Source organism: Furipterus horrens, unplaced genomic scaffold, assembly GCF_987537825.1.
Source record: "Furipterus horrens unplaced genomic scaffold, mFurHor1.1.pri manual_scaffold_10, whole genome shotgun sequence".
Taxonomy (NCBI): Eukaryota; Metazoa; Chordata; class Mammalia; order Chiroptera; family Furipteridae; genus Furipterus; species Furipterus horrens.
Window position 1 is genome coordinate 21859579 of NW_028327180.1, and position 27500 is coordinate 21887078.

Genomic DNA, 27500 nt, shown 5'->3' on the forward strand with positions numbered 1-27500 from the left:
GATGGAAAATCACATACAAAATAATGAGGAAAATTTTATAAAGACAAATATTAACATGTCTTAAGAAGGATAAACATAAGATTATATAGAAGATTAATAAAAAACCTTCTTCTTAAATTTAAACTATGTCAGAGCAATTCCATTTTTCCAAATTATCAACCATTCATATTATTATTTTTCTTCATGGAAACCATGGAGTTTTCCTCCTAAAACATTGTATTTAATAAAAATTATCAGTTCTTTGTGTTTTATTATGTAAGGATTTATCTACATATGTATCTCTTAAATTCTACTTTTGATCATTGTTGGATAACAATAGCACTAAAATGACTATATAATTTTATATTAATAGGTAACATTTATTGAATATTTACAAAGTATCAAGCTCTATGCATGAAAAATGGAAAAGAAATTTGGTGTTGAACAAGACCTTTGCAATTTTATCAGTGGTGAATATATATTTTCTATTAGTTTTCACAGAAGTCTTCTTTTTCCCTATTATTGCATCAATCCTTATAGGTCTAAGAAATCCAAGTTGGAAATCATAGAGGTATCATTAGGATTTAGGTTAGTAAAATGCAAGTAAGATTTCTAAGAGCTGTAACAAATGTACGCTTGACTATGCTATGCACCTAGGGGTCTATTCAGCCAATGAGGAATCTGGAGTTGAAGGAGGAGGTGCAGGAAAGAAATAAAATTTGTGATAAAAATTTTTGAGTGATAATGTCTGAGATAAAAATTTAAAAGAAGTAGAATAATTCCATTTAAAGAAGAAAACAGTGAAATAACTGAATGTTCTTCTTCTTCACATATATGAGGAGATCTTATAGTAAAGATGACCAATTCTTTATTTTGTATTAACTTAAAAAATTGGAAGAATAATAAACCTGGACTATAATCAGTAAAGATTTTCATGATCTGAGAAGTTTTAAGCACTAGAATAATTACAGATAGAACTTTGAAAATTCCTTATTTTAAAATATCTTTAAAAAAACCTAATCATATCTTGCAAGGACTGTGTGAGAGAAAAAGTGCTCATTTGTCCAACATAAAATCTTTCAAGTCCAGTTACTATTTTACATTTTGTAATAGGTCATTAACTTCAATCAATATTGGCTTTGTTTTTCTGCGACCATACAGAGGACAACGTTAACTGGTTTATCAAAACATCTGTTCAGCTATGGTCCCAGTTGAATAACTGTCCAGTCCCTAATGGAGAATTAGTACAGTTTTCTCTAAGGGTGTAAAGGATGATCAGAGTAAACCCTCTGTGTTTGGAATGAGAACTTTCCTTGGAGCTACACTAACATCATCTGGCTGGAATTCATCTAAACAAATGTTTTAATGAACACATTCAAAATATTACAGCTATCTTTTTACTGTCCATTATTGATATTCCCTTAAGAGAGGATTACATTTCATTAGGTAATAGCTTTCAATAGAGTTTATGTTCCTGGTATTGTAGACAATGAACAATTTCAGCTTAGAAACCAGTCTTCTGGCTTATAATGCTAGTTTTTAAAATAGACTTTCTTTTCCCATAGTCAGTAGAGATAAAGTCAGCATTATATTTTTTCAAGTTTTTTTTTTAATTTAAGGGATTTAATCAAATGAATATTTGTACTAAGAACTGTGGGGAGTAAAAGAAAAGTACAAATATCATGAATTCTAAATTGCCATAATTTCATTGTGGAGAAAAAAATCAATTATATAAAAATTAAATGTAGTATTAATGTCAGTAAAAAATGAGACTATATTATAACTCTGACCTCCCATGCCCATCTGAAGTCTATTCTTTGTATGCTACATACATAGTCAAAGGTATGTAGAAAAAAAAACAATGAATGAATGAAGTGCTATAGTTAATCAGAGAATCAGTGTAATTAAAGTAGAGAAATTAAATATAGGTAAAACTTGGACAATAAAGGACTGATATTATAGATTGGAAAAAGTCTGGCTTGACGTTAGAATTTACTTAGGTGTGATGATATACATTCCAGCTTTAAAGGTATTGGAAAAATATTTTTATGAAATGAATAGTGGGAAGCAAAGCTAAGTAGATAAGCTTGGTCTAAATCATGAAAAGTCTGAATTCCATGCTGGGTAGCCTATACTTTATCCAGTGGGAGACAGTCACAAGAGACATTTCAATGAAATTCTCTCCTATCCATTCCTGAATGATTGATATAGGTAGGAAAAGGGTGATCTCTGCTACAGAAAACTATTCATGGTAGGCTTTCTCAACAGAGAGGACAGGGACATATGTGGCCAGACAGGCACCAGGTTGGTCTGGAATTTGGTCAGATGAACATTCAGGGCTCCATCAAACCTGAGGGAAGCAGTGATGGAGGGCACAATCTGGCTAATAAGGTCAGGGTAGAAACCTTGATATTGAGGTTACTACTGCAGATGTCATAGATGGCCTTGTCAACCACTAAGGCACAATCAGAGTGTTCCAGGGTGCTGTGGGTGGTGAGGATTGAGTTGTAGGGCTCAACTGCAGCTGTGGAAACATGAGGGGCTGGGTAAATGCAGATCTCCAGCTTGTACTTCTTGGCATAATTGACAGAAACATGTTCCACCAGCAGAGAGGTGAACCCAGAATCAGTTCCCCAGTCAAAGCTGTGGAAAACCAAGAAGCCCTGAAGACTTATGTACTGGTCAGCCCATTTCTGAATTTGGTCCAAAACAAGGTCAATAATCTCCTTGCTAATGGTGTAGTGCCCACAAGGCATAGTTCTTGGCACCATGTTCCTTGCCTGTGATGAGCTGCTCAAGCTGGAAGAGTTGGTGGTAGGTACTAGTGCAAACTTCATCAGTGACTGTGGATTCTAGGTCTACAAACACTGCCCTGGGCACATGCTGGCCAGTGCCTGTCTCACTGAAGACGATGTGAAGGAGTCATCTACCTACTCCACTCCTCATAATTGTCTTGTCACTTGACACTGGTCATTGGGCTGGATGTCATGTTCCAGGCAGGAGAACACCCAGGAGACATTGCTGGTCTGGACACCAGCCTGGCCAGCATGGATACAGATCCACTCATGTGTGGATGCTGGTTAGGAGGCACAGGCAACAGGAGTAGTAGACACCATGTCCCGGTTACTGTCCCCAATAAGCTAAGAGTCGAGGTAAGCAATGCACTCAGCTTTCTGATTATTAGGACACATGAGGAACAACCCTGAAGAATCTTAAAGGAGTAAATAGTTGGCAGCTAATTCTTTAGACAATTGTCTTGAATATCAACTGTCTCTAGTAGGCTTTAGATGGGAGTTTTATGGCAGGCAACTCATAAATAAGGTTTAAGTGAATATCTGAAGGACAGGAATTGTTCATTCCTCACTGAAAAAGCACCTCTGTTCTGTAAATAATAATCATTTTAAAAATAAAGGTATTTTATAAGTTAAAGTTTATGAATTTATTCATTTAGGCCACCCATTAACTTATTTAGCATATGTTACTGCCCATTCTGTTTATTGCTAGAAGTCAATGTACCTGTGTGCAGAAAGATTTTTGTCTGGAAGCATCTCTAAATGCTTAAAAGAATACTAAAAGAATAGGTAAAAGTTTTGTATGTCTTTCTCTTAAAGATTTTGAGCAAAGATCTTGAAGATATTCTATATGTCATCAACACAGTGAAACCTTAAGTTTCATTCTTTTCCTTTTTAAGATTTTATTTATTTATTTTTAGAGCAGGGGGAAGGGAGGGAGAAAGAGAGGAAGAGAAACATCAATATGTGGTTGCCTGTCATGCGAACTGGAGACCTGGCCCACAACCCAGGCTTGTGCCCTGACTGGGAATCAAACCAGTGACCCTTTGGTTTGCAGATCGGTGCTCAATCCACTGAGCCACACCAGCTAGGGCTTAAGTTTCATTCTTAATGAGTTTATTTGTTACAAATATGCTAGGTAAACATGGTGTCCAAGTAGAGTGATGGAAAATGTGTATATGCATTTTTTTTGCTGTTTTATAAAAAATTGTATATTAGGGAGTTATGGAAGTTTGTTATTTAGAGTAAAGCTCTTAACACCTCTAAATTAAAAAAAAAGACATGCAACATAAGTAGAAATGAGTAAGTGTAAAAATTAGAAGTCTTTAAAAGGAAAACTCAGTTTCCTTTCAGTTAGAGATTCATTTATAGACTAGAGATCAATATAGTGAGCATCAGTTCCCCAAATAACAAAATTTTATCTATTATTTCTGCTGCAGCAATATTTCTTGCTGATTTAGCAGAGAGACAGTTGCTTTTTCTTCTTTGTTCATAATGACTATCAATTGCATCCATGGACATTCATAGTAGAAAATATAACAGAATTAAAAGCATTAGATTCTCCATTTTTATTGTTACACACATTTCTGATATAATTTTAGAAACAATGATGACAATTTTTTGAGTAATTTATTAAAAAATTTTTTCAACGTGACAAACTCTAATTTGTTTTCCCAGCATAATTAACAACTGTGATTTTCCATTTCATTTGTCTTAACATTCACATTAATGAATTCACCTTTTGTCCTGCTCTGAGCTTGATATTGAAAAAGACTTTATGCATCATTGCTTTTTAATATGCCTCAGGTAATTGGTACTGCTACAGTAGCCTATACAATACTTACCTGAGAAAATGAGACACCTTTTCAAGAAATAGAGTTTATTTCAAACCGATTTTGTTTCAGTGAGTTAGTTATCAAGATGAAAGATGTTTTGACAAATATATAAATTTACAGGAATTGAAAACAGCATTTTATAGACAGACTTGATTGGATTGGATTGGGTTGGACTGAATTGATTGGATAGGGTTGGGTAGAACACCAAGGTCAGACCTTTTGTTTATGCTGCCAAGGCTACTGGTTTGAAGCTTTCTGTTGTATTTTAAAGGGATGGTGCATCGAAGCATCGTTAATGATGACAGATACTGTGCTTGAGGATTCTCTACAGAAATCCAACACTGGTTATATTTCAAATGCTAAATCTGCACAACGGAATCTTTTCTGCTATGCAGTGGTACAGAAAATCTACATCATTGGGAGCCAGTGGGAAATATTAGGCCATTTGTGTGGACTTTTCCAATGGTTAGAGGAATTCCTAAAGGCAAATGGTTATGTGTCTAATTGTATTACTCACTATGTTTGTGGTCGGACAAAACTTAGGAACACAGATAGCCTCAACCATTGCTATTACCACCCAAAGTGTTTGAATTGGAAACCAGACAGCCAGGGTCAGGAGCTCCAACACTAATCCATCACTTTGGTATATAGAAGATAGTCCATTGCACCAACCTTCTAATGCCGTGTGGTCAAAGATAAAACCTCAGACTTTGGAATGAAGCTGAAATTTAGATCTTGACTTTGATTATTTCTTATTGAGTGGCCTTGGGTTTTAGGCCACATATTTACTGATTCTCAGCCTAAGGATATCTTTTTAAAAATGGTGATGATTACTTTTTACCCTTTCATGACTGTTATGTGCTTTACATGGCACATAGTAGGCCTTCATATATATTAATTATATTTTCTTCATATAATTCCATAAGTGTTTAATATATTAAATATTATTAAATATTTAAAAGGTTTTTTTAATATTATGTCTTCTGAACTTTAACCATATTTTTCCTATTTTCTATAACACTGTTGATATTTCCCAAGCAATATAGACATAAATTCTCATCTCGTGTCATTAATTCTCTCCCTTTTCTTGTATTGGCTACTTTGTGGGCCTCTAGTAATTATTGTGTATTACATGATGTTAAAATAATCACTTTTAGTCTACTTTGTCTTTGAATGATTATCAGAGGTGTCAAATTCTCTGCAGATACCTTAAGTTTGGAACATACTGTCATGCACTGCTAAGGGTCAAGAGGGTACTTGATGTAGGTCCTTGCCACTAACTTTATCACCTTGGAAAATCCATTTGTTTTCTCTGGGGTTGCATTTCCTACTTTATAAATTAAGAGGAATAGATTTTATAGAATATATTCTCTGTTAAAAAGTAAAAATTTATTTATTCTTTTTACTAGCCCTTCTAACTTTTAAAGCATATTTATATGTAATTTAAGTGGATCTAATGGTCATCTCTTTTTAAAATATGAGAAACCTGAACAAAGTGATTTGTGAGGTCTCTAAGGTCTGATTTCTGGTGGCAGAAGCAGATTGAGTCTATTTTTTTTCATAAGAAGTTTACCTTCTATTGATTATGAGGTGAATTACAAACCAATAATACTAGTGATAATCTTTTTTTCCTTAAAAATTATAGAAATAAAAACTGAAAATGATAAATCTGAACTACATCAAGTTTAAAAATAGGAAAAATATTCTGATTTTTATTAAATATTTAAGTTTATTTATGAAAATTTCACATTTTTATAATATTTGTTCCTCCCTTTTAAAAACAGCATAAAACTCTTTTCAAATTATGTTTCTTAGTAAAGATGTGTGAGGTTTAAAATGCAAGATCCAAAGATGTATTATTTATTCCTATATATTTTGATGCAATCATACATACTTTTTTTCCCCCTTGACCACATAAATCTTTAGTGAAGTAACATTAACAACCAAGGTAACAGCTTGCACAGGTATTTAATAAATGGATGATTTTAAACCTTAGCCATTTAACACCCAAGTTGTATTTTTGGCAAAAATTGTCTGTTCAGTGATAAATTACCATTGCACTTAATAACCGGCTGCCCCAGATGACTTGCTCTCTGAAATTTAAGGAAAATTTGCTGATAGAGGTCCTTCTCAAGCTTATACTTACAGATGAGCATTTAACAGGTTATTATCTTTCATTACAATTCCAACCTGCAAGCAAACCCACTTAAAAAAAGAAATGATCTAGTGGCTAACGCTGAGCTAAGATATTACTGTATATAGCTGATCAACATATGTCAGTGCATTCCCTTTCTGAGATAAAGTTAGCAGCAGTTGGATTTTAAAGAGACCTAGTAAGATTATTAAGGCAGAACAAAGAGTCATACTACATTTTTAATGAAATGTAAGTTTAGATATAATTTTTTTCAATGTCAGGGCCCAGTGTTTGACTATCTAAGAGGCTCCTAGTATTTACATAATCCTAGCAAGAGTAAGTAATCCAGGCTTTAATTATTTAGGAAAATGAGATGAACATTACCCAGCTCATGTTTTCTAAATTAGTACTCTTTAAAGATTTTATTTATTTATTTTTAGAGAGAAGGGAAGGGAGGGAGAAAGAGAGGGAGAGAGACATTAATTTGTGGTTGCCTCCCATGTGCCCCCAGCAGGAGATCTGGCCCTCAACCCAGGCATGTTGAGGAATCAAACCAGTTACCAATCCTTTGATTCACACGCTGGTGCTCAATGTACTGAGCCACACCAGCCAAGGCAAAAATTAGTACTTTTAAAATTATATTTAACAGGCTGTTTTTATAAAAAAAATAGTGTGCTAAAATTTTTTGTATGTTTAATGAGATCTTCAGGCAACATTCAGTAATCACATACATTAGGGTTTTTTTTTAAAGATTATCAGCTGAATTTTTGTTTCCAGACTTACATTCCATTTTGTAACTATTGTTAAATATTTTCTTTCATTCATTCAAAGATATTCTTTCCTCCTCCCAAGCCTCCATCTCTCTTCCCAAAATTTATCAAATGATTTCATTCCACATTCATGATAGCAAATCTTTAACAGAGATTATATGTGAGTTCTTGATGATGATTGACATTCCTAATTAGTATTTTCTTTTAACACCTATTAATTCCTTAAGTTCAGTGTGGTTTACTGATTAAAAACATGGAGTATAAATTTAGCTGGGCTTGAACAATCAAGTCTGTCACTTTTTAGCTATTTGGTTGCTAATCTGAACATTTGATTTTTAACTCTGTAACATAGGTGGATGAAAGAGGTCAGTGATACAATCTACAATCCATAACTATTACACTTCATCACTGGTTACAGTAGTAAAACATGTTGAACTCTTTATGACTGAAAGTGAAATGTATTATATTAATGAAGGATCCAAGGTTACAATTGGCCATTTGTATATTCATTAAGGAAATGGTTTCATATTTGGAAACAAAAGTTTAGTTCAAAAAATTACAGTCGTTGTCGTCGGCAGCCGTCCGTCTTGAGAGACGATGGTGTAGCTTCTTAAGAGTCTATCTGCACCGCCGAGAATGGCTGTGCAGTCCAACTCGGGAGTGACACGGTATCTGTCTCCTCCCGTGTTGAATCGACATCTTGTGATGACGCTGGAGTGTCCTCTCCAGTGAAGCTGAAGCTACAGAGCCTGGGCAGGGTGATATGGAGGGTCTGCTGTTGCCCATGCAGCAGACCCCCCCCCCAAAAAAAAATTACAGTACACTGTGTTTTTCCAATGATAACTGTTTTATAAGATTCATGATACACTTCTATGGGAAATGTATTATTTTTAGCCAGTATTCATAAAATTTATATAGTGGCCTTAGATATAAGAAATAAAAGTATGCCCTGGTATTTATAACTGGATCAACACTTGAAAAGCAGAAGAATATTTAGAAAAATAAAAGTTTTTTTAATCCTTTAAAGCTAATGATATTTTAAAAATATTTTTAGTCTTTAATAATATTTTAACTCCCAAGATTTAAAAAGAGCCAGCAAAACATTATTTTGGAAGATTGTATTCCTAGAAGTTATATCATTTGTATTTAATTGCCTTCCCTTTTTAGTTATTTTTTATAAAACTGAATCACAATTCCTTGTAATAATTAAATAACTTATCCCCATACAAATATTTTATAGAACTCATAGAATGAGAATTGCAAGATTTAGTTTTTTCATAATCTAATATTAACCTTGGTTTAATTGTATTTTTCCTTATCTTACTCCTATCTAGAAAAGTGGTGAGGAATACATAACCATAATTATCTTTCATAATAGAAGTGATTTTCATGCACTAAGACAGACTTCAGAATTGCACTACAGAATTGTTGCCGGTATACTGAAAGAAACTAAATTGGCATTTGCTTTTGAGAAATCTGTAATAGCTATATTTCCCTACAGGTGCACAAGAGTTTTATTCTTGATAACCATGTATTATTTTTCACACACAAAACCCTTAAATTACAATATTCTTTCTTAAGTCTGTGCTTTACTGTCATTGGGAATTTAGCAAATTGAATGGCAATAAGATATATTTAAAAGGGAACATACTAAAAATATAAAAGGGAAGTTCTGTTGTCAAGAACATAATATAACTTTTTATTAATTATTTGTACTTTTGGGTTGGAGAATATAATCACTTGTATCTGAGTATGCAGAATTTATTTTTTGATTTTTAACTTCATTATGGCATTGTATATAGCGAAACAAACATGAGATCCTTCTAAAACACATCTCCACACCCCCACTATTATTAGGGATTTCTGGACCCAAGGGTAGGTAGGACGACGACCATGTACAGCTTGAAGCAGCTAGAGGAGCTTGAGACCTTCGCCCATTGTTCTTTACAAGATTACAAAGGGTCTTAATATCTGAGAGGGAGGGATAGTTATTTTTTACGAACCATGGGTATGGACTTGGGGGGGGGATTGCTGGGGGAGGGAGATGCTGGGTGGAAGGGAGTAAAGGGGAGAAAATTGGAACTATTGTAACAATATAATCAATAAAGAAAAGCTGGAAAAAAATAAATAAGCATTAAACTAAAAATAAATAAATAAATCCCAAAGAACCTGTACCAAACATCTATGTATATTAGATTGTATTCTTATGATACATTTCTAGGGAAAAAGAAGATTCATAATAATTATCCACTTTTGGAAGTGGTGGGTATAATATTGCATAAATATGTATCTCCAAATATAATATTTCATATTTAAAAAAATAAATAAATAAAACACATGGTTTTGAAAAGGCTGACAATTACTTTTTATGTAAGAGCAAATTTAACTTGGACTAAACCTTTCCACTTTATTGCCTCTAAAAGTCTCATAAAACAAATAACTTTGGTGTTTCTAGGATTCTAAATAAGTTAGAAAGCAGTATATCTTATATTTATATGAAGACCTATAGGAATACAGTTGTGAAATAGAAATTTTGCTGTAACTCAAATAATAGGTCCACTACATGGAAAGCATTTCTATTGCTGGAAATACAATTCTATATTTTTGGATATGTCAAATTAGATTATGTAGATAAAAGAAATATAATGAATGGAAAAATAGAGAGTGAACTTATCAAATGGTTCACAGGTTAATATTATGCAATTAAGCACTAGAAGTAGCAAGTGACAGTATAAGAGATTTCCTTGGGCTTTGTGGACTTAATAATTGAATTCCTTCAGGAAAATGTAAATAGATGCCCATCATTTTATTAGATTTTGTTAGTTAAAAAATCACACCAAGTTTTCTAATCACACAGAAGTGGTGTTTCATTTTATATGATATGTTTTGATAAAATCGTCAATGAGGTTTGTTTCTTTGACATTAATATGGTTCAAGTAATGTGACTGAGGAAGCTGAATACAAACATATGTCTCCCAGTTAAAACATTGAAGAAATGTTGCTTACTTTGCCATATTTCTTACCAGATTTGGGAAATATACAAATCTATAATTCATACAGAACAGTAAAGTAGCAAATTATAAGCACTTAACTTTGAAGGTTGGCAAATTTAGAACTTATGTAAAATACCAGCTTAGAGTACTAATAATACTAATAATTGCTTATTTTAACAAGCTTATGCAAGAACAACTACATTTCTATAATTAAATTATTTTCCAAATTAAAAAGTATTTTTTATCTAAAGTTTGAAAATTCTTATTTCTTCCTTATTTAAAACCCTTATCTGAAGTATGGAAATTCAATGCAATTTAATTCACTAAAAGGTTATTCACTCTATACCTTTATATCCAACAAATAAATTAACCCAGTTGGGTAAAATAATATATGATGATCCATGATCTAATACCTTACATAAGTTATAATAAATTACAGTTATTAAATCAAGATTAACATTTCTAAAACAGAAATCCTTTATTCCGGAAAATTTAGCAGGAGAGGAAATGTAATTCCAACTTCATTTACTAGCTATATGACTAGGATAATTTCTTCATTTTTATGCTCTTTAGTCTCTTCACCTATCATATGAAGCAATGATGATGCAATAAGATAAGCATACCAAAGTGCCTAACATAGTCTTTAGTAATGTAAATGCTCAATAGTTTTTAGAGGCCGCCCCACACTAAGTTAGAGATCTTTCGCTACATGGAGACTATGTCAAGAAAAACTGGAACAGGTTTGAAAAATAAAACCCAAAATCACATCCCTAGGTTAAAATAATCTAAATGAAGTATGGCTAATGGAAAAAAAAAAAAAGTACTACAAATGATTTGTATACTTGCCTCTATTTTTGTGCCTTTAGGGTTTTTATTGAGGTGTTGAAAATTAATTTTAGGGATCCTTTTAGATCTACTCTTCCATGCAAGTGTGGAATCAGATTTTTAAAAATGTGACTGAAGCAGAATTGAGTGGTGCTAGAATTTAACCTTAAGGCCGTTGGAAACATTTGCTCACTTCGGTTATTCCTCAAAAATCAAGAGCCTGTCTTCCAGACCGCTGGATGCAGCTTAGAGTTTGGGGGGGGGGGATGCTGTGAAATATTCTAGGTTGTTTCACTTAATACAGCCACCACCATCAACATCGGTACATACTTTTTGGAGTAATCTTTTTGCCTATTAAATCTACACTGTTTTTACAGAAAAGCAAGGTGTTCCCTTTGTCTAGCTGTCCCTTCCCTCATGCCCTTGGTACTGAATCCATGTTGCACCTTTATGAGCTAGGAATGGAGCTGTCACACCAGCAAGCATCCCTAAAGTGCCCCTTTAGAAACATATGACAAGGTGAATCATTAGTATATTAATTTGATTTTATATGACAGTTGGTCCAAGAAAAAGCCAGCTGATTATTATAAACAAGACAAAAAACAACAAAGAAACCTTTCAGCAACTTTTAAATTTCTTCTACATTCAGCTTCATCTAATTCTGTTTTCCACTGCACAGAGATCATAGTCAAGAATTTTTCATCTCTCTACCCACCAGAGCTCCTCCTTTACTTCCCTGAAAAGAGGCAGTAGAAGCATCCTTGATGGCTTATTTTGTCCTCTTCCAGGATAGTAGAAATGCCAAATGCTCCAAGGACGGGAAGAAAAGAGGTATAATAAATAGGAAACCTTCCATATCAAAGCCACCATTTTCATATCTTTTCTAGTAAAATATAAGAAGGACATTTCAATATGTAAGAAGAACTTTGAAATTTGAGATTCAGAGCAGAATAAGGGCAAGCGTTTTTAATGTCAGTGCTAATTTAAGTACTCTACATGGCTGGTGCTGATTTGTAGCAGTGATTTGTAAGGATGTGCTTCATTACAATCCTGTTTCTCCTCGGCTTAAAATGGATCGCAAGTCAGGATGAAGGCATCAAATTTGGCTAATTTCAGAAATGACCACATTGCTTGCTTCATGGGTTTGAAAATGAGATACAATTCATGAATTGGTCTAGTTTTAACACATGTGTTTCTTTGCTACTATTCTGAACAAAGAGGAAAGTGATATTAGGATGCTCAGTTACTTCATGCTTTTGTAGATTAAAATAATTTTCTAATTATTTTAGATATGTTTTAGAGATGATGATTGTATGTATGCTTTCTAGGAAACACATGAATCTTATTTTTAGAGATTTTATTTACTTATTTATTTTTAGAGAGAGGGGAAGAGAGGGAGAAAGAGAGGGAGAGAAACACCAACTGGGGACCTAACCTGCAACCCAGGCATGTGCCCTGACTGGGAATCAAACTGGCAACCTTTGGTTCACAGGCCAGCACTCAGTCCACTGAACCACACCAGCCAGGGTTGAATCTTTAATGAAGTAAAAATTGTACTATTTATTTTTCTTCTTTAAAAAATTTATTGTAAAATTGGCATCTTTTAGATTATAAACTAACTCAAAGACATGTAGAAGATCAGAATTGGGAAGAAGCAGTACCTAAAAGCTCTTTTATCTGTTGTTTCATATTATGTACATTCTTGGCAAACTATATATAGGGGTCTGTAAATTAATATGTTTAAGCTGACAACACTAAGAAATGTAGCACCTGTCCCTAGTGTTTTTGAGAATCATTTACTTCACTAATACATAATTTCATGCTTTGGGGAAAAAAAGAGAAACTCTTGATCGCTGAAGGTGAAATGAGAAGACAGGCGTCACTGGAGAAAAGCAAACGTGTGTTCTTTGGAGAATCTGACATTTACAAGGGACTACGCATGTGCATATATGAGGAAGAAGAGGCTTTGGGGACAGTAGCCTCCTGGAGCTGTTTTTATTATTTGGAAAACACGAATACGTGAATAAGTCACCTTGCTCTGTTGGCAAGGTAGACAAGATGACAGGCACAGGACAGAGAGAGCAGACCTGTGCACATTTGCCAGCCAGATGGTATGAGACAACTTATTAGCACTGTGTTCTTAGATGATGTGTTCATTAGTTTTCTTAATCAAGATGGCGATCAGTCCAGTATAGCTGTAGCAGAGCCATGGGTAAAATGCACCCTTACTGTATTGGGAAGCATTGAAGACTAAACATGTACCGTAGGTAAAGGTAAGTGACCCAATTTCCAAGTAGCTACTGAGGAGAGAGTAGGACCCAAGTTCTGATTTCTGCATTGTTTTGTGTGTATATCTCTGTGTATGTGTTTGTGTGTGTGTCTTAATGACTTCCAAACTGTGCTAGGAAACCTTGATCATATGAAAAGCAATTTTTCCTGTTTGCCACTGAACTACGAGGAGACCATGTGCCATGCTATTAAATGATGAGTAGAGGAGCACCCAGAATATTTAAATTCCTGCATTGCCCTGCAGACCCCAGGATTCTGAGAAGGTTCTCTTTTTTGGTGGTCTCAGTTTGTCTCCTTGAACAAGGAAAAGCAGCATAATTTTTTTATTTAGGAACTTGTCAGGAAAAAAATCTTATTTTACAAAAACTTTCCTTGACTAAGTTATTCCAGTGATTACATATTAAAACAGTATTATTTCCCATAACAAATTTAAATAAAATCAGTGAACAAAATCTACTAGCATAATTATATTTGTGTGCTATTTTGAATCAGAAACACAGCTGGTTTTGATGTTTTAATATGTAAATAATAGTGTTCAGTTTTAGGATATTTATCTAATGTGGCATTGTTAAGTCATGATTTTCAATATTTACCAATATTATAACTGGTTGACCTTTGTCCAGCAATTTTTATTTTACTTATTTTTTTTCAATTTAACTGCAATTAATTTAAGTAAGTCACATTCACAGCCCAAAAGCAACAAAATGGGATTATAATGGATGGGCCAATGAGTTTGTTTGTTTTTGTTCCTGTAAGATGGCTCTAATAATGCTTAGTTGTCTTTAACTTCATTTGAAACAATTTTGTCAGACTGTATTGTGACAGCTGTCATATCGGCATGCATTAAAAAATAAACTTATCAGAGTTGGTACATTTTTGTGTAGCCATTTTAATATTGAAGATAAAAGAAAATAAGCAACATATTTGGCATATTATGCTCTATTATTTCGAGAAAGGTAAAATGCAAATGAAATGCAAAAAAAGATTTGTGTAGTGTATGGAGAAGGTGCTGGGACTGATCGAACATGTCAAAAGTGGCTTGCGAAGTTTCATGATGGAGATTTCTCTCCGGATGATGCTCCACAATCAGATAGAACAGTTGAAGTTGATAGCAATCAAATCAAGACATTAATTGAGAACAATCAATGTTATACCATGCAGGAGGTAACCAACATACTCAGAATATCCAAATCAATAGTTATTGGTGAAAATGAAAAATGTGTCTTTTATTTTACTGAAAAAACTAAATGGTCAACCCAATACTAGGATATGAATACTAAGCTATAGTTTATTGTGAGGTATCATGCAGTAGACTGTCACAATGATATTAATATATTGTGTTTATAATGCTATTCACTCATTAATAAATATGTAATATTAATATTATGGAAAATATGCTACTTAAAGTTCTTGCAATACTTTTTTAGGTGTGTTATGAAATTTTATTTTATTTTAATAATACTCATAACTTCTGAGAAATAGATACATAGAAATAGAAAAGTAGCTAAAGTTGACCGAAAAGACACTAATTTTTTTATAAAGGACTGTAAATAATTATGAAAACTTCTAGACTAGGAGATTACTTGATTGCTGGATTAGAACTTATATTAGGCCTTAAACTTATTTTATATTCTGGTAATATTTCCTTAGGTATCCATTTAATCATGATCTCTAATAAAAATAAGAAAACATGTTGTCTAGCAGGACACAATAGAGTGAAAAAAATCTTGCACATATTTATGAACATTGTAAAGAATAGCATTTCTATAAAAGTTCTGGCTTTGGCAATCACCACAATTGTTAAATGCTTATTGTAAACAAGTATAATTATTGTGGTCATTTCCATTTTCAATTTTTAGTTTGGCTGAAAATACAAACTTTTCTTTTGTTTAGTAACTTTCCCCATCTTTCTTAAAAAGCTGTAGTGGTCTTTCAGAAATTGTAGAGCCATATTTTTTTTGACAAAGAATACACAAGGAGAAAATACCATATGTAGCACACAGTGTTAATATTATAGTATAAAATATATTTTATAATGGAGTAAGAAGCAAATACATAATATATTAGGAACATAGGTGAAAATATCAACAAGGAAGTACAAAGGATGACATGAAAAAGCCCTAAATGAATAAAAAGATGCTCAACTGCCTTAAAAATTACAGGAATGCAAATGAAAGTAACAATGTGATATAATTTCCCATTAAATCAAATTAGTAAGGGTTTTCAGAAAACAGACTCATATAGTGGGTGGTAGAATTATTAATGTGATTTCTAAAGTTAACACAGAACTTTTTTACCCAGATATATATCTTAGTAAAGAAGGTAATATAATCTACTCTTTAGCCAGTCCTGGCATTTTTAACTTCAGCTATAGAATGCTGAATTTAGAATTTCTATGTAGTTTTTTTTTTTTTAAATCCTGGGTTATTTTTCAGTTTTGTTAACTCATGTTATTCTATATATTGTCTTTAAGTTTTTTGAACATAGTAGGCATAGTTGTTTTGAATCTGTTTCTCTGAATTTTAATATTGAATGTATTTCCAAGTTTTTTTCTGCTTTTTGTTTCCTCTAGTGGTTGTTTATGGTTTCTTATTTATGATGTGCTCAATTTTTTCTTTTTTCTTATGAGCCGCTATTTATTTATTTTTAAAGAAAATTATTTGTTGGAATTCTGACTCCTAGATGAAAGCTGTCTTTCTTTTTAGAAATATTTGATCTTCCTCTGTCAAGTACCTGAGTCATTTACTATGAGCACCCACCCCCCACCTTGATGGTTCACCCTGGCATTTAATGCTCTTTTTCACTTTTGTTCAATATATTAAAACAAAAGCATATGCAGCATGGTGACTATAGTTAATACTATATTGTATATTTAAAAGTTGCTAAGAGAATTTTAGACGTTTTCACCATACACAAAAAGTATATGTGAGGTGATGTATGTGTTAACTAACTTTATTTGGTAATCAGTTTGCTATATGTGTGTGTGTGTGTGTGTGTGTGTGTGTGTGTGTGTATTTTAAAGCATAAATTCAGTCAGTTTAGCAAAAGCTCTCAGGACAAAATGCAGTTCTGGATTCAGCTAATCCTCTGGGTTTTAACTATCACTTAAACTTTGTCTTAGGTGTTAGTATGTAGTGCTGTATTAATGCTATGCATCAATCACAGTACTTCAGGGATCTACAAAGGTAAGCGTATATTACCCTGGCTGGGTAGCTCAGTTGGTTGGAGCATCCTCCCCATCTGGTTGTGGGTTTGATCCATAGTCAGGGCACATACAAGAATGCATAAATGCATAAAGGAATGCATAAGTAAGTGGAACAACAAATTGATGTTTCTTTCTCCTTTTTATTTCTAAAGTTAATTATAATAAAAAGTAAATACTGCTCATGTTTCTGCGGTGGTCAGCAAGTCAGCTCTGAGGATCTTGGTGGGCTTCTTTCCCTGTGCAAAAAATGGCTTCAGCTGGCATGATTGGTGTGATCTGATGCTATTATACTTTTCATGGTTCTTGTTCTCTCCCTGTGACTAAATAGGGCCAGCCTGGTCATGTCCCTCTTGTGGCAACACAGAGGATATGAGTGAGAAAATCAACACACATAAACATCTTTCAGGCTCCTGCTTGCAACATGCTTACCAACATCCCAGTGGTCCAAAGCAATCCATACGGTGAGACCAGAGGCAGAGGCAGTCAGAGGTCACAACATGAGAAAGGGTGTGGACACACTTTGGGTTGAAAAATGAGGCTATTTTTTATTGTTGACACTATGACAGATGTCCTCCATTTGCCCTCCCTTTCCCGCTCCATCAAGCCCCTCCCCCCACCTTTACCGCATTGTTGTCTGTCTCAGTAGTTTCTCACTATCTTGTCAGTTCTGTGATTCCATTAAGCAGTTTATTATTTTTATATTTATCTAATATTTTTTTCTGTTTTCTTTGGTATACATAGTTTAAACACAATAGCCCAAAGAACAGAGGCTGTTCTTATTTATTTATTTATTTTTAATTTCTGTAATTACTGATTTAACATTTAAGGCAGATGTATGTATGTGTATAAATATGGAGCATACATAATGTCACTGCTACATACTGTGGTTTCTCTTCAGATCATATAAATCTTTCGCCTTTTACATAATGTCACTGCTACAAATGGGTGAACTGGTTTGACCAAACATTAATGTAAAATAAGGCGGTATAAGATATTGTTTCTTATAATTATAATCTAATATATAGATTTATAAAATAAAGAAAAATGAACCATACTTCACTAAAATATCCAGATGAAACCACTGCAGGTAGATTTTTGAAAAACAATGGGATAGTCCCATTTGTAGTACATATAACATGTTTTGATTTCCCTTCAAAATATACTGAGGAAAAAATTTCATGTCTATCAATACACCTCTAATAATTTTTTAAGGCAGCTTGTTTTTTATTCTATTATTCACTGGAATTTATTCAACCAAATAACTATTTTAGACTGGCAGGCTCTACTTTTTTCAATATTACAAATAATGCAGCAAGGAATATTCATATAGATTTTATGTTTTTTTGTATTAATTTTTCTAGGGTAAATTTCCAAGTTAGATTGATAAAAGTTTATACCCATTTTCAAGGATATTGTACATATTTTTATATTTGCCTCTATAAAGGTTGTTTACCTGTTGCATACTCTAGAAATGAGTGAAGACCACTCCAGTGGGAACAAACAGAGGATATTTATTCAGAACTTGCTACATCAAGGAGTTGGTGCACATGGCAGAGACTCAGAGGCAGTCAGCTAAGAGGGAAAGATTTATAGTGAAAGAAAGGGAAGGTTTCAGGCCTGCCTCAATTGGAGGTCATTGGCACGGGATACTGGAGGCAGGCTAACTAGAAGCCATGCATCTTTTGTGATTGGTTTGGGAGCATATTTAGTATCTCTAGTTGGTCTTGAGTTGGAAGCAAAAAGCAAAAAACAAAAAGAAAAAAAAACCTTGAGAATTGTATATCAAGTCTTGAGTATTTTGGGCCAGTTGCTGCAGAGGTTTGGCTTTTTGGTTGGTGGTAGTTTGGGTCCCGGGACCTCTTAGGTTGATCAGAGTTCTATTGCCATATATAGTCTGCCTATTGCTCATTTGTATATTTAGTCTTTCAATACTGAAGGAACTATCTAAGAACTAAATGCTTAGTTTTCATTATTACTTATTTCAAAGTATAACTTTTAAGTTTAAATATTTTTGGAAAGTTAGCAAAATAATTGATTTATAACATGGTCTCAGCAAATACCAGCTATTTTTATTTCCTCGCTAAACTTTAACTTCCTAAAATAGTGTAGTCAGCATTTCAATTCTTACCAAAATCCAATGGCCTTTAATTTCCTACTTGATTGTCTTAGTTCAGGCTGCTATAATAGAGTACCTGAGACTGGGCGGCTTATAAATAATAGAAATTTCGGTCTCAGAGTTTGAGAGACTGGGAAGTTCAAGGTCAAGGCATCAGCTCATTCAGTGTCTGGTGAGAACCCACCCCCTGGTTTTTAGAGAGCCATTTTTTTGCAATGTTTTCCAATGGTGGAAAAAGTGAGGGAGCTTTTGGGGTTCTCTTTTATAAGGGCACTAATCCCATTCATGAGGACTCCATCCTAATGACCTAAATCACCTCTCAAAAGCTCTACCTCCTAATACTATCACATAAGGGGTTAGATTTTAACATACAAATTTTGTGAGTATGCAACACTCACTGTAGCAATGCTCATATTCACATCTCTGGCTAATATTGAGACTTCTATATTCTGTCCCTCGTGTGTATATCCAAGTCTCATCAACCTATTTGTAAACTCAGCTCATAAATTATAACATACTCATAATGTCTGCACAAGTCACTGGACTTCAGAGAAACTATTTATGACTCTGTGTAGATTATTTTTTCTTTCCCTAGAATTTTTCTTCTCTTTCTATGCAAATTCTGCAGTTCTCAACTCACTTGTTTTTCATCTTCAGTGTTAAGATCAGTTACCATCAGACCCTTTCTATGAATTTTTAATGTACTTAATATCACTCTACTAATTTGGTACATCTGCCAGTTCTCCCCTATTTATCTTCTTTTAACAGTTTAAAAATATGCAGGGGCAAGGCATTGACAAAGTTTTTTTTTTTTTTTAACTAGGGAAAATGACTTAATTTCAGGGTTTTAGTCCTGCCATTTTTGTAAAAGAATAATGCTTCAAGTTTCCTTTCAGAGAGATGAAAAAGAGAATATTTAAAAATTATCTGTTTCTAGAGAAAGCATTAGATAGTGAATAATAATGCTGGTAGAAACACATGAATAAACATTGAGATAAAGTTTTCATATTTTTGTAGCAAAAAAAAAAAAACCACATTGAACTAATATCAACAGTTTTTGTTATCACTGCATATTTCTGATGATGTGTCAAATAGGGAAGGAGTCATGGCATTTCCCTGTCAGAAATGACTTTATTTTCCAGATTTTGATTAGCTCAAAGTGCAGAGCAAAACTGCTTTTATTACTTTTCTCTCTAGCTTCTGAGTCTTTTGAAAAAAATCTACAGATGCACAGTCATGTTGTTGGCATTGGAATTATCTATTTGATATGAATTTCACTTTCTTGCTGCACTAAAAAAATCATAAAGTATGCAATGAAACATTTTTCTTTCAGATCAGGGTGGGGAAGCTGGTAAGAAGAAAATGTAGTTTTATTTCATATAGCATACACTTACAGCAGGTGCCAGCAACACACAGCACGGTGAGACATTTTGAAAGCAAAGATTACCACTAGGAAGCTGTGTGTTGTCAGTAACAACCTGAGGAGGTGTCTTACAGAAAGAAATAAGAGCAGCAAAGCATCTCAAAGGAATAAAAAATGGAACTTTAAATATTTATTATGACAAGTTAGATTAATTTGGGGAAACGACATTGTCTGTGTTTGCTCTACTAATATTAATTTCCAAAAGCATATGAAATAAAATATAACTGCTCATTAAATGCAAGTGCAGTTAATCAATATAGTTTTATTCTTTGATGGACAAAAATACTTTGTACTTTTTAACCATTTAATAGTTTCTTAACAGTTAAGACTGTTATGTTTTTAATCACTATTAATTTTTGTTTTGAAATGAAATATTGAGATATCGTGTTTTTCGTCTACAGTTTTTATTTCTGAAAACTATGTAGTTTATACCAAAAACTCAAATGTTAGAAAAGAATAATGCTTTTTCCTTATTTCTTTTACATTTGAAGAACTCGGCTAAATAGTTTCTAGGATACTTATGAAAGTATTTGTTATTTTTATAAACTAGTATTTCCAGATACAAAAGAAGTAAGATGTTTCACTCTGAAAGAGAGATAAAATGATGCTCATTTATTATTACTTTTTAAAATTTGAATAATGATGTTTAATTTATAGCTTAAACATCAAGGGCAATGTAGTTTTTTTCTTTTAAAATGTCTTTTATTATTTTTAATCTACAAAAGTAATACATGTTTATGATAACAACTTTGAATAATACAGAGGTATAGAAGCTTTTCAAAAGTTGCCCACAATCCCTTTGTTCAGAGGTCATCATTATTAAACATTATTATACAAAAACAGGTTCTTATATTATATAATTGAATATTTTAACAGAATAGATTAGGGCTTTTAGCTTGGCATCAACAGCATTTTGTGACTCTGACTGTATTTAAGGTATTCAATTGCTTTTAATATACAAAAACAGAATTCACTTTGCTTTCTTTAAATATCCTTCCAAATGAGTAATTCCATGCTACAGAATTAGAATCACATGTAATTAGTCATTTATCCCAGGATACTTTGGGGAGGGACATGAGCACTAACTGGATATGATGCTGAGCCAACTGGAGTAAATGTGGACCATTCTAGGTCCAAATGTGGGCACAAATCAGATTAGAATATGTGGTCACCCTACAAAGAATATACATTGAACCCTCCCCCTCATTCCCCATCCCATCAGTTTTTGAAATGAACCGCTTCTTGGTTTCATATACATATGTACGTTCTAGTACAATTCTAGATGCGGCCTCTTTAAATCCAAGAGTATCTTCTTAAACCTCTGGGGGGAAGTCCACAGGGTACATAAATATTGGATTTTATTGAAAGCCTCTACTGGTCACTTAGTATATTTAACATTAAATGTCATGACAGAAAGTTATTTTAAAACAACAGTCTACATGTTTTGACGTAGTGTTTGCTATAACTCAGTTTCTCTGGCTGTACTGCTCTAGAAAATGCAAAAGTGCAGTTTGAAATTTTAAGAATAATATCTGGATTATAAGAGTTTAAAACCTTGAAAAATTGAAACACAATGAAAAAGGCTCTTTAACTTTTGTAGAAATTGAGAGAACTAAAGAAATAAAAAGGAGCTAAGCTCGTTACATTAGGCTAGAGAATATCATGGTCACAGAGGACAAAACTGAGCTACTTGAGTACAAATTTAGTTACATTTTTCTTTCCCATTGAGAATACTTCAATAGAAATCTTCCAAAATGAATTCAAGTTCTAGGGGGAAAGTTCGATCCTAAGGCACTGAAATAAGTTTCAAAAGTGAATCAGTTATTCATATTCAGGAAAATATGATGAATCAAAGAATTCATCAAACATAAGAGACTATGATGATTAAAGTGGGGAAAGTTGGAATTCAGGAGCAAAGTACCCAAATAACAAGACAACTTACACATTTATCAAAGAGAATGTGTTGCATGAGAAAAATGATAAAATATGTATCTCCCGTGGTGCTTATAAAAATCCATTTTATTCTTAGACAATTACAACTATTAGAAAGTTCTTATTTACATTGAATGGGAATTTATCTTTTTGTAACTTATTTTTTTAGTTTTCTTCCTTGAGGGCTATTAAGAATGTTGCACCTTTTTCCTAAACTAAAGCTGTTCAATTATTTGAAAATACTCAGGATTGTTCCTACTTTGTCCTAAGAAAAATTATTTTTTCAATTATTTATCAAATGACATATTTTGCATTTTATGCAATATTTCTTACTACCTATTGGTCAAAAAAGAATTTCATACAACTTATCACATCTTAATCCAGGGCTGCAAATAAAGTACAAATTATTATGAGATTAAAATTAGAATCATGTACGATTACTATTCCATTTATTTGAGGTTCTATTTTATTTTAGTATAGCTTGAAAGCTTACCAGAAGTTTGGTCTTCAATATCACTTTCAATTAAATTCTGCAATACATTTTCAGTATATATTGATTCTAAACTACTGTTTATGTTATTTGTAATAAGGCTCATGGACAAGTCCTTAGCTAAATTCTTATGACTTCACATTGCATTGAGTTGGCCAAAAAGTCTGTTTAGTTTTTTCCCATAAAATAAAAGATAGAGTTTTCATTTTCACCAACAACTTCATTAATTTGGATATTCTGAGTATGTCAGCTATCTCCCACTATTGGCTTCCAGTGAGTAGAGGCCAGGGGTGCTGCTCAACATCTTTCAATGCATAAGACGGCCCCAACAGCAAAGAATTCTTTGGCTAAATGTCAATAGTACCAAGAAACTTCACAAACCACTTTGACATGTTTGATCAGTCACAGCACCTTCTCCATATACTGCACAAGTTTTTCTTTGTGTTTCAGTTATGTATTTTTCTTTCTTCAAATAATCAAGCATAATACACCAAAAAATGTTGTGTATCTTCTTCCATCTTTATTAAAATGGCTGTACAAAAATTCACCAATTTTGATGTTTTTTTAAAAAAATGCACACTCATATGACACCTGTCATAGTACAGATTAACAAAATTTTTTCGAATGAAATTAAACACAACTAAGCACTACTAGAGCCATCATATGAGCAAAATTAAATGAACTTTTTGGCCAATCCAATACTTGTCAATCTAGTATCAAAATATGAATATTTTTTGGGAAAAGGACCACATTTGATTTTAAAAGCCCTAATTTTTTTTTTGTACAAAAACTATGGTATAGGCAGAATGTGACAAGAAACAAAACTAAAATCACTTAGTTTTGCAAATTGACTTTTACACAAAATTATCTAATTTACTTCAGACAGAATTTTCATTCTATATATGAGAAAACTGAGAGACAAAGATGATAAAAAGCTTGACAATTCTTATACTAATGCTAAGTGGCAGGTCTGAGAATCAGATAAATGGTTATTTTAACCTACTTTTGATTTATGAACTCACTGCAAAAATATTTTATTTACCCAGTTTATCTTTGTAAAAAATAGTAAGGTCAAATTTTATTTATTTTAAACAACTATACACTTGTTAATCACCAGATGATGCAGATTTATGAGTTTTGCATAATATGATATTTAAAATAAAATAAATTTGTACCCACCATCATGATTATGGATATAGGTATTTACTTACATCAGGTTAATCTTAACTGAGAAAAAATAGTACAACAAAGCTTACTTGTTGTTTAATTTTATTTTCATTGCTAAACTTGATCGTATACAAAAGCTGCCTCTTAAAAAAGGCCAGGAGTTTTTGCCAATGAATTCATATTATGACAAGAAAGCTGAAGAAACATGTTTTATTTATTCATCCTGAAAATGTATCAATCATGTGGCACTGTTTTCTGAGAAACATCAATCTGAAAAGACGAGAACTTTATCCAAACTTGAATTTGTCTCAACATAAATGGCTGGTTTTGAAGCATCCTACAGACTTGCTTATTGCATTGCTAAGAGAAAGAATGTGTATACATCGGAAAGCTCTTGGTGGAGCCGCGTGTCCTGGAAATGTCAGGTTGGTTTATGAGGAAGCAAAGGGAACCAGTGCCTCCGTAAGAGCACGGTCATGGAGGAATTGGCAGCTGTTATTTGCCTTCCACATACAACCAGATGGAACAGTTACTGTTGTACCTTCAGTAAAACCATCTCTTATGTGCAGGCATCAAATATCAAGGAAGAATTCTACGTGTCCTTTTGCAAACTCAGTACCTTCACATGGTGAACAATTTGTATGCCAAGCCAGAATTCAACTGGAAAGAAATTCTTGTTGCTCTACATAGATGGAGCACCTGCACTTTCTGGCAACATGTCTGAATTTGCAATTTTAGGGAACAAAGAAGTTCAGCAGGCATCATTGTGACTCACTGGTTTCTATATCTGTGAATATTTGCATGAAAATTTGCTAACCATCTAGACAAATTTTTTTCCCATTGCCCTGAAAGTTGTCAATTCCTCAGAGACAGGCGTTTTAATAATCATCTATTTAAGAGGTATATATTTAAATCAAGAAATGGAATAAAATGGGAAGTTATTTCTTTCTGCATATTAATGAACATTGACTTTTAGCAGATACAATGCAGAGATTGATTCGATTTTAGATATTTCTTCAAGGGAAAATAACTATGTTTTGTTTTTTGGTCAGCTAAGGTAAGCAAACTTACACATAACATAAAAAACAAAGCAAAATAAAACAAACACCATGATTTAAACATAATTTGCACTTCTTCTTACAGAAAGGGAGTTCCGATGGAGACAGCCCAGAGAGGTATGGCATTTCTATTAAGGATCTGAGCTTTTGACTGTCTGCTTTACCTCCTTAGCCCGTTGTTTCTATCCTCACAGCTACCTCATGAGTCAAGACAGATGTGTCATGTCTGAGCTTCAGCCTCTAAGAAGGATGAAAAACAAATGGACAAAAAGATTTCCTCCAGCTATTTTTAGATAACTTTCATAGAAGTCCCACGAGTTCTTCTACCCAATCTACCACTCTCAATGAACAGGTTGGAAGTATATACCACTACCAACATTTTCAGGTTAGACTTTCCAAAGACAGGTCTTGGAGTGAATGTTCCTGTGACAGTAATTCATTAGGAACTCTTCTCAGAAAAGCATGAAAGAAGAATGGAGAAATTGGGCCAGAAATAAAGGAATGCAAATGAGATTTCAAAAGTCCTCATGGAATTAAAATAAATCCTCACCCAAGGATATGTTTATTGATTTTTTAGAGAGAGGGAGAGAGAGAGAGAAAGACACATTAGAGAGAAACATCAATCAGCTGCCTCTTGTATATGCCCCTACCAGGGATTGAACCCACAACCTAGGCATGTGCCCTGACCAGGGATTGAACCCACAACCTTTTGGTGTATAGGACAATGTTCCAACCAACTGAGCCACCTGGCTACACCAATTCTTTGTCCTGTTATTTACATATATCTGTATATGAAGTTTGTCCAGAAAAAGTCCAGCCATTGTTAATATAACAAGAACAGTTTGCATGGCATTATGTAACCTGGCATCCAAGGAGCATGGACAACGATGACTTCACTGTACTTGTCAGTGGGGATGGTAGATGCCGTTGAGTAAGCATGTGTATGACTATGTGCAGTCAATTAAAAATGACTGAGCGAGTACAGCAATGAATCTGCATCAAATTTTGTGCTAAGCTTGAACATTTCTCTGTGGAAACTATTCGGATGATTCAGAAAGCTTTTGGGGATGATGTAATAAGTTCAGCACAAATAAAAATGTGGCACAAATGTTTCAAAGATGGTTGATAATCTGTTGAAAGAGATTCACATTCTCGAAGGCCTACAGCAAGCAGAACACCCGAGAATGTTGAATGCGTACAGACTGCAATCTATGAAGATTGGCGACTGACAGTGTGAGAACTCGAAGCTGATCTGGGGATTCCAAAGGCTACTGTGCCTGAGGTCGTGATGCAGGACACTGGCATACAATGTGTCGTGACAAAATTCGTTCTGTGGCTTCTGCTCTCAGAGCAGAAGGGACATTGTTGCTAATGACTTGATTCAAACTGCTACCAAAGAACCAGATTTCCTCAAGAAGGTGGAAAAGATGAATCGAGGGTCTACAGCTATGATCCAGAAATGAAGGCCCAGTCGTCCCAATGTGTGTTGCCTGGTTCTCCACACTCAGAGAAAGTGTGGCAAAGTTTCAGCAAGATCGAGACCATGTTAACTATGTTTTTGATTGGGTAAGCGTTGTCCATCACAAGTACATCCCTCCAGGCCAAACAATTAATAAGGCTACCTCAATGTTCTTCATCAGTTGAGAGGTGCAAGTGATGTAAACAACTACAGCCACGGGCAGCTGGTGATTGGCAGCTTCATCATGACAATGCACCCGCTCACGCATCAGGCCTCGGGCTGAGTTTTTTTGTGAAACATCAAATCACCCAGGTGGCTCAGTCCCCCGACAGCCCAGATTTGGTGTCCTGCGACTTCTGGCTTTTCCCAAAACTAAAATCACCTATGAAAGGGAAGAGATTTCAGACCATCAGTGAGATTCAGGAAAATATGATGGGGCAGCTGATGACTGTTAGAACTATGTGAGGTCCCAAGGTGCCTACTTTGAAGGGGACTGAGGTGTCATTGACCTATATACATGTTTCTTATATGTTGTATCTTCTTCAATAATGTCTCTGTTTTTCACAGTATATGGCTGGATACTTTCCAGACAGACCTGGGGGCAGGGGGAGAAAATGCACACATATATGTATAAACATATGTGTGTATATATATTATAATCTCTATAATGCATTGCTTTAAACAACGCATTTTTAAATAAAATTTTAAGTGAGACAAAAATGTCATTTATACTTACATATTTCCCATTTCTGGCACTCACCATGCCTTTTGTGGATAGGGATTTCCGTCTGGTGTCACTGTTCTTCTGCTTAAACAACTTCCTTTAACATTTCTGATAATGCAGGACCGCTAGCACATATTTCCTTGGTCATTATTTGTGCAGAAACTTATTTTGCCTTCATTTTCAAATAATATTATCTCTGGTATTTGATTTGGACTTTGCAGGTCTTTTTTTTTTTCAGATGGAATAAAGAGAATTTGGTGTGATTCTTATTTGTCTTCTTGGATGAAACAGGTTTTTTTTCTATTAGCA

The 27500-nt window shown here is 33.7% G+C and overlaps 1 pseudogene; it reads right to left on the reverse strand.

Moving 5' to 3' along the window:
- Positions 1–2071: 2071 nt before the first annotated feature.
- LOC149999358 (tubulin alpha-1B chain pseudogene) lies at positions 2072–26735 on the reverse strand (annotated as a pseudogene).
- Between the last annotated feature and the right edge of the window lie 765 nt (positions 26736–27500).